General features: G+C 43.7%; 1 long non-coding RNA gene across 1 annotated transcript; it reads right to left on the reverse strand.

Annotated features, from left to right (window-relative positions):
• Positions 1-304: 304 nt before the first annotated feature.
• LOC139060465 (uncharacterized) lies at positions 305-1,355 on the reverse strand. Its single transcript, XR_011514836.1, has 2 exons — positions 1,220-1,355; positions 305-402 (listed from the first exon to the last, which is right to left on the reverse strand). It is a non-coding gene; the product is annotated as an uncharacterized lncRNA (long non-coding RNA).
• Positions 1,356-8,664: the final 7,309 nt, after the last annotated feature.

Genomic DNA, 8,664 nt, shown 5'->3' on the forward strand with positions numbered 1-8,664 from the left:
TACTAGATAGTCGTTAGGATGTATAAAGGTGGTTAATAAATAGTCGCTTCACAGTTTTTAGAAAGTACATAAAAATTTTATCCAGAGGTAATTACTTTTGCAATTATATATTGCAAAAGTAAGCTTTGATTATCTCTGAATAAAATTTTTATTTGCTTCCTAAAAACTGTGCAATGACTATTTATTAACTACCTTTATATATCCTAACGACTTGCTACTAACATCCTGTCAACTATCTGTCTTTGGCGAATAGTGATTGCCAAGTGGCTAGGTGTGGCATGCAACAGAAGAAGACGGGTTTCCATTTGTGCTTGAACACATCCATTTAATATCCCCGGGCTAGTAAGGAGGACGAGTTCTCCAGCTGCCCTGGAAGTAGGCTGAAATGTTGCGTTGTGTAGTCTAGAAATGAGAAGAAAAAAGGCAATATATTAGTTTTGCTACAGTGACATGAGACAAGAAGTGCCATGAGAAGTGCACAAGAGACAAGCTTTCAATCCTGTGAGCTATAAACATCTCCACCTGTTTTGTGCAAAGTCCTAAAAATGCATGAAATGACTGAATTCGTGCATTAAAGCTGGGAGCGTGATGGATGTGCATAACACCAACAGATGCACGACACATAAACTCTATCGTACCAATTGTCATCTACAAACAAAAGCTGTAAATCAACTTCAGTTTAATGAACTTCGATATTCGTATTGTGACTAGTACATGGAAGTTTTATGTGTGAATTATCTTAGGAAAGGCAAGGTGTCAGTCATAACTACGCTGCAGCTTTGCTTGGGCACAGGTACATAGAAGAGTTGATTTTTATGTTGCACTTAACACGAAATGATACAAGCAACATGTAAGCAGTTCAACAGGCATTACGGACGTTCTACAGCAAGATTACAAAATGCCTTTGTTGTGCAGGCAGACATTGTCAAAGTGAGCTTGTTACTAAACATGTTAGCTTTCCACAAGACAGGATATTATATTATCAGTGCATTCACATGACCAGGGCCTCTATCACAAAAATACACATGCCAACAGTAATGACAATTTTCTAGTTATGGTGACAAAGCTTGCATTATAATATGCTATTATAATCAGGTTAATAGCTATTTTAGCAGGAAAGAAAGGAGTATACCCTAAGATAGCATTGAAATTGCCATGAAAGGAGTTTTGTTGAAAACTGCACAAAGAATATTAAGATGCTTCTTTGTGACACACATACCTACTATGGTGTTGACCTTCTTGGAATCCAACGGATCCTTCTGTGGAAGGCATTTGACAGCCGCGCAAAGAAGGACCTCCCTTCAACGTCTTCTATTGAAAAAGGAGCTTTAAGGAGGCCCTCCGCGAAGTGAAAGCCTGAGTTGTTAGCATCCAGGCACAGCGTCTTCAGCAGGCCCTTTTCAACGTATACACCGTCACCGATGTCTACCTGTGAAAGAATACAACAACCAAAGATTCATTTTATACGCATTTGATCAAGGAATGGTTAGGAAGTAGGGTAAGGTTTGCAAAAACGGAAGTCGCTGCTTCTTTTTGATTCGGTTTAAAGAACAAAGCAGCCTTACGTATACCATACATGCATTGTACTGAGCTGTGTACTTTTACGTAAGACTAGAAAGTATTGGGAACTTCAATGCGAAAGAAAGACATGCATCTGCCTAGAACTAAGCAAATGTGTGCCACCCCTTGACACAGAGTGAGATCTGGTGCTGTTTTAGTGATTAGCAGACATTGAAAGCTTCAAGCCTCATCGAGTATAGGGCCAAGCTGTGCTCGATTAGTGGCGCACAAGTGCTCGAGAACTATCAAACAAGATGCAATTGTCTTCAAATACAATTCTGACTTCCCCTTGCAGGCATGCACTTTTAAATTTACTGACTGCACTTGGGTGTAAAGATTTTGTCTGACAGAGTGAATAAACAATATACGCAAGCAGCATTTTCATAGTTAGCGTAGTCTTTAATAGGTACTGATACCTTCAATTTAGAAAGCGCTGTATATTGGGCCTCATCAAACTAATTTCACAAAAGGTTTGTCAAGGTAGAAGCATAGAACTTTAGTCATTAGAAGACAGGTGAAAGTAGTTAATTATTGCAATTATTACTGAAAATAAATTTCAGACAGCTCATCCCAATGAGAAATGGATGCAAGCAGTTTGTACATGCCACATAAGCATTTAGATATCAAAAATAGGGATTAGAGAAAACCTTCCCTTAGAGGTTCATTATTACAAGCAGCCATGCCCTCGAGATGACATAACTTTTTTTTCTGTAGGCAGAAAGAGGCTCGAGTATTTTATTGACACATATATGTACCCATGCATATATGTCATCTCTGTTGTAAACCTTTTTTTCATGTACATGCAAGGTGTGTTTATAACATCTCATTGTGCACAAAATTTGCGTAATAATTTAAAGACCGCGATTTTGTAGCGATGGTATTCCTTTGCGCTATTCGTTAGTAGGCTGACCGACGCCCCGGCCCGTGCTACGTACTGCAGCTGCCGGCCGTTAGCGGTGGGCGAGAAGAGTGATATAGAATCGAGGGGTAAGTATTGCTACAAAATCGCAGTCTTCAAATTATTACGCACTGCCGAACGAACACAAACTTTCAATGTGTTTTCATAATTGTGTACCCATTCAGGCATAGCAATCAAGGCGGGTAGCAGAATGCAAGTACGCTGTAACATCAGAGGAAGCTTTCGCGAAATTGCTTGCTAAATGTGCACAGCAACATGGCTAACATACGATAGGAAAGCGCTTTGCTCTTGCTAGTTACACAACGCTCATTACGCAAATCATAAGCTTCAAGAATGCGCGCAAGCGCCAAACTTGCTTACCTTTCAAGACTTGGCAAACGCTCCTTCGTCTAACAGGTACAGAAGCACCGACGTTTCTCTGGCGCAAGCACTGTAGAACTGCCGATGAACTCCAGCTCCACAAAAGCACAACCTTCAACAGTCTTCCAAACACTACAATTCGAAGCCCCAGTACGAGACTTTTGACGAGAGCGCCGGCAGGCAGCTCGGCAGAACAAAGGCAGTTCGGACGGGAGCTGTACTAGGGCACTCACTGACGACACTGGTGGATCGCTCGAAACACACGGCGAACTAATGGCGTTACACGAGTCCGGAGGGTTTGGGATGGTCACTGCACACAACAAGCAGCACGTTTTGTCTAGGCACTTCTAAAATTTACCTCAAATACCACCTTACTGCAGGGAGCACTAACGAGAACCAACGTGGTGTGTCGACCAAACAAATACTACAGTAGCGCCACTCTGCGGTTTTTTAGAAAAATGTATCTTAAATGAAAAAATTGCGTGTTTTTTCCTAATAACATTTGATAGAGTCTTTTAATAAATTTATTTGGTCCAGAAGTGTGTACTTTGTACTTTGTGATACGAAGTTTAAGGAAATGTATATATAATAAAAACTAAGCGGATGTTGCCTTCAAGATTCGCAATTGCTTCAGGTGCATGCAGGTTGCAAAAGCATGGCCTTCGAGATCAGACTGTCACTCAAAGGAAGCCGAGGTAGGAGGCGGAGAGGCATTTAGGCCCCAATAATTGGGTTTACAGTGGCTAGGTAGGCTTCCTTATTTATAAAGTGTATACAGGGACTTCAGCCGAACCATGAGCGAGCTATACGGAGGCACGCGGTACGATTCGGTGTCCGATCCGACGTGCGGCGCTGCATGCTACGGCATGAGCGGCGCGTAAGCTCCGCCCACATCCAACTCCCCAGCTTGAGTTGATATTCACGTCGAGAAACGCAATATAAACAACTCTGCACCACACTGCTTCGCTTTACGCGAAGGCTGTCGATAAAATTATGCCCCTGTGAGTGACAGAACACTTCACGACGGCGGGTTGTCCACTGCCGGCTCCGCTAAAGCCAGCGATAGGGCCGGTAGGCATAGCTAGGCGGACGCTGCAGCCGACGGCGCTTGCGATCCAGTCCGAGCTCGTCGAAGAGTGCTTATTTTTGCCAAAACAATGAACACTGTACACTTAGGTCGGCCGTAATTAAATACAATTGGTTTTCTCGACGCAGTCGTTGCGAAGGGCAAACGTGCAAGCGAAGCGAGCGGCCTCGCTCAGACGGTCGGTGTGTGATGTCTGCTCGCGAAATGCCCTCGCGTCGCGGCTCCCGATCTCACCAGTAGCTTAGCGCTAGTGTACAAGGCGCTGGGTTGCGTAACAGGCACACGTTCGAGATAATTTTACTGAACTAGTAACTATTTCATGTCAGAAACAAACTGCAGCAGGCAAGGAAAAAGATAACTGCGAGAAACCGGAAAGCCAGCACCGCCTCCGTGGAGGGAACGTCAGAGAACGTCACATGCCAGCCGCGCTGCCAATGGCTGCGGCCAGACGACGGTGCAGTTGTCGGACACGTCGAACGATGAAAATCTGCCCGGTTTGTCGCACGCCGGACGTCCGATCCGGCGCTTCGGCACGGCAAAACACCTCGATTCGGGCTGCAGTTTCGGCGCGTCAGACGCCGGATCGGACACCAAATCGGACCGTGTGTCTCCCACTTTAGTTGGCGAACACGAGCCGATCAGCGCGCCGTCTAGTGCGATGGTGCATGGCCTACGGGCTTCTTTGACACCTACTGAGCACAAATTCATGATCACCGCTCATATACACGCTTCCCATGGCACTAGCTGTCGTGTTTTCGAGAATACGTGCCCACATCTTGAATTGGTGAGACCATATTTTCTCTTAGCGTCCGGTATTAGAAGCATTTTTTTTCTATGAACATTCTACTATCATCTGTTACTAGGAAGTTGATTAAAAATTAGCAAAACAGTTACTGTGCAAAAAAAAAAAAACATTTTTTTAATGCAGCCAGTCTTTGCATATTCATTTATAGTTCAGATGCTGTTATATGTTCATTTTTCACTAAATCATTTTTAACAACTTTGTAGTAACCAGTGTTACTAGAAAGTTGATTGCAAATTGTGGAAAGTTACACCTGTCCATGAAACAACATTGTCTTGCACCAGCTATGTTCACTGAATAATTATAACCTTATTGAATAATATTCATGCATGTTTTGTAACTTGGGTTATGTACTTTAAGAACATAATTATTTTTATTACCTTCCTATTGAATCGTGTTTTTAAAAAGTTAAAATAGTGTGTCTTAACTTTCTAGTAACTTTCTTTTTACATACTGAAGTTAGAAAAGAAGTAACCAACTTTCTTTTGACAAACGTTACTAAAAAGTAAAAGTCAATAGGATGTTACTAAAGTTGATAGGATGTTGATAAAAGTTCTAAAGAAAGTAAGGAAGCATTTTTGTATGGGAACGCTAATTTGCCTCACGCCTTCCTTGGCTTCATTGCCTGTCATCTTTATATGATCCTGCTGAGCAAAAATCGAGACGCTCTGTTTTTCCTTCATAGCCAGTAATAGACGTGCCGCAGGGAATAAATGCAAGTCGCGAGTGTAATTATGGGTGGAGATATAGAAGGAATGTCTTAGGTTTATGGACAGTTAGAAACCGGCAAGATAAGGTGGAATAAGGGTCGACTAGATAAAAGATGTTTACAGTTGTAGGGCTCAAAAGCATTCCTCTCATCAATAAGGTAATTAGGAAGTCTGCAGTTCATAGACAGCATTGTTTATGGTCCTAATAGATTACAAGACTTTCTGAGCAGCGCGGAGGCAGCTCATTTGTTTAGAGCATCGTACGCGTAATGCGAAAGCGTGGGATCGTTCTCCTCATGCGGCAAGTAGTTTTTTCATCCACTTTCATGGCCCCAAATTTATCATTAATTTAATGTATATATTAAGTACAAACGATCTCCTCCATGTTGTCATTGGCGACTTTGTTTGTTGGCTTGTCATGGCATGAATAATAAATAATTGGGCCCCTCAGTCAACCCCCTGTCTTGTCGTTCAGAATAGGCTAGGTAATTCTCGATAAGAAATGCGAAACTAAATCTCTTTCAGGAGGTGTGCTTGGAGATATGAGCTATTCGCGGCTATTCGCTGGATGATACGATGATATATTAGAAGCAGATTGGGAAGGATTAGTTGTTAGAGTGGTAGATATCTCAGAGACGAGTTGTTTGCAGCTGACCTGGTCCTATCCATAATAAGGAATTAATACAGACATTTACTCCCACGTCCTATATGTAAGTTTGAATATTTGCATTAAAATGCCTAAGCTTGTCTGCGATATCCTTACAAGGGATTCGTATATTTTTGTATACTGCCAAGAGGGTCACAGGGAATCTTAGCCGTGATAAATACATATTTGGAAGCATTAAAATGGTTTGGAGCGCCTATGGCACCCACTTCATAGAACCATTGCGTGCACAGTACCTATATACCATGTTCGTGCTAAGAGTCGGCACTGAAACTTGGAAGCTACTGAAAACAGATAGAGAGGCTGAGAAGCATGCATGAAGCTATGGAAGAAAAAGTTCTCTGAAGATTACAATACTCCCTGAGGCGATATTTTAGCGCAGCTCCACACGTGTTTCCATTTCGCGGTATATTGGCTGGTGCTCACAATCTGTCTCGTGCGGCACAAGCGGGACAAAGTGTGGCGCGTCTGCCTCGCTAATATAAGGAGATCGTGACAGGCAGCGCGTGGGTGACGCGTGGGTGCTATTCACAGCAAACGCCGCAGACTTATCTCCAATCATGCTGCGCTTTCTTTTTCTACAGACGACGCCGTCTACTCTGGCGCCATATCGTAGCCATCGTCGCCGCACAGCCCGTCTTGCGCGGCACTGCACTTCTCACGCTTTCGTTCCACTAAAGGCGCGAGCGGCCCTTCGTCGCGGGGAAGTCGTGCCACCAGTGTCAGCGGCGACAACACACAAGGGAGCCTCACTTAGAGCCTTAGGCGTGGGTGATTACCATCACCCCTTGCAGGAGCATTGAGACCCGTCACACACACTGGTAGCGCAGACTGGCCTCAGCAGCTGACGCCATGGACAACTCACCCCACGGCACCCCACGGCATTTTTGCTTCCCATCCGAAGCGCAGATGATTTCCACCTCATGGTTTTGATGCACCCTCCTCCTCCGCTTTGCTCCTCCACTCTTCGCTACCGGCTTTCTTTCATTGCCCGCTGCGCTCCACGTTAGCTTTCATTCTTCGAGGCGCTCGTTCGCTCGGTAACGCCGACGCTGCCAACGCTTGCCGCAAGAATGGTCTGTTAAGAGCTGCGTTCTAAATCTTATAAGCGTAACGTTCAATTTTCGTTACAGATCTTTGATAAATTCAAAGCGATCACCTGTGATCGCCGATCGCCGATTTAAGCTCATTGAAATTGTTTATCTGACACATAAGACTATACCTAAACTAGCCCCCCGAAATGGGCTTTAAGAATAACTTACAGTTTTCTCCCGATGAAAGAAGTCTGGTTGTTTTAGAAATCGTTTAATAACCTTCTTGTCGAAAATTTGCACTTCGTCGCTTTGGGACAAAAAAAAAAGTAATCCTGCCACTCATGATTACGGCACATAACACAAATTATCGTGATAAGAGCGCCAGCCCTAAGTCAGACAGCGACATTACACCATGAAATCTGCGACCTTTCAGGGCTATATAAAGGTTGGCAATGCGAAGAAATGATCGCTCGCTGTTCACCAGTGAGTTTAGGCTTGACTCTGGCGTTTTTGTTTGTTCAAGTGCACTTAGAAATGTCGGACGCACGTCCAAAATGCAGAACTGTGTGTTTTCAGGATGTTTAGAACAGTTGCAGTATCATAGAAGAGCCAACATCGGCAAGTTGTTCGGAGTCGAGCTCTCCCAGCTGCTGCCGGAAGAGATCTCGAAGAGCTTATTCCTATAGAGAATTGCCAGTATCACATCTTCAGCACCAATCTATGCAAGTCGACAAGATGCAATATTTCAAATTTTATACATCAGGGACCTCTATCTTGAATCAAAAACGCACGTTTACTGCAAGAAATGCGCAACGTATACCTTTGCTTCAAGAAGTAGAGGGACTGCTGCACTGCATGGCACGGGCTCTAGGACGATTCACTGTTTGTCTTTCGTACCCGAAAAGCGGTGGTGGGCCGAATATTATTTTTGTAGCATGTTCGTCATACATGTAGCTGTGAAATTTATTTTGATTTTTTTTTCATTTCTCCTTGTAGAAACGTCAACATTAGTATATTTTAGTGACCACAGAAACACTGCCTTCCCAATGTTTTGATACTTGATAAGCTGGACAAGTTCCTTTCCTGGCATTTTATGTGTGATGAAACACCAGTTAGTTTTGTACATTTTACTTTGTAATTCTATATTCTGCAATAAAATGTTGCGTGTGCCTCCCAGGGCGAAATCCTTGTTCGGAGACTCTCGAGAAATGGTCATTTTGCCGTGGTCATGAAGCAGTTAAGATGATTGAGTGTCATATCAAACGGTGCGCTTCATATCACAGTTGAGCAAAATAGGTATTGTTGTAGTTGTAACAGATGTGGTATTATACGACTAATTCATTCCATTGTGCCCGCTGTTTTCGATACCCACGGCTGAAATAACACGCACCGGGTCCGCGCGGGTATAGAAAGCCGTGCGTGGTGAACAAACGTGGAGCTTCTGATCGCGATCCTGTGCAGATCCCAAACTGCACACAGCGCTCTCCTAAAGGTAGGCGTGCATACACGTCCCGTGGCACGTGCCAAC

The sequence above is a fragment of the Dermacentor albipictus genome, chromosome 5, assembly GCF_038994185.2.
Source record: "Dermacentor albipictus isolate Rhodes 1998 colony chromosome 5, USDA_Dalb.pri_finalv2, whole genome shotgun sequence".
NCBI classification, from domain to species: Eukaryota; Metazoa; Arthropoda; class Arachnida; order Ixodida; family Ixodidae; genus Dermacentor; species Dermacentor albipictus.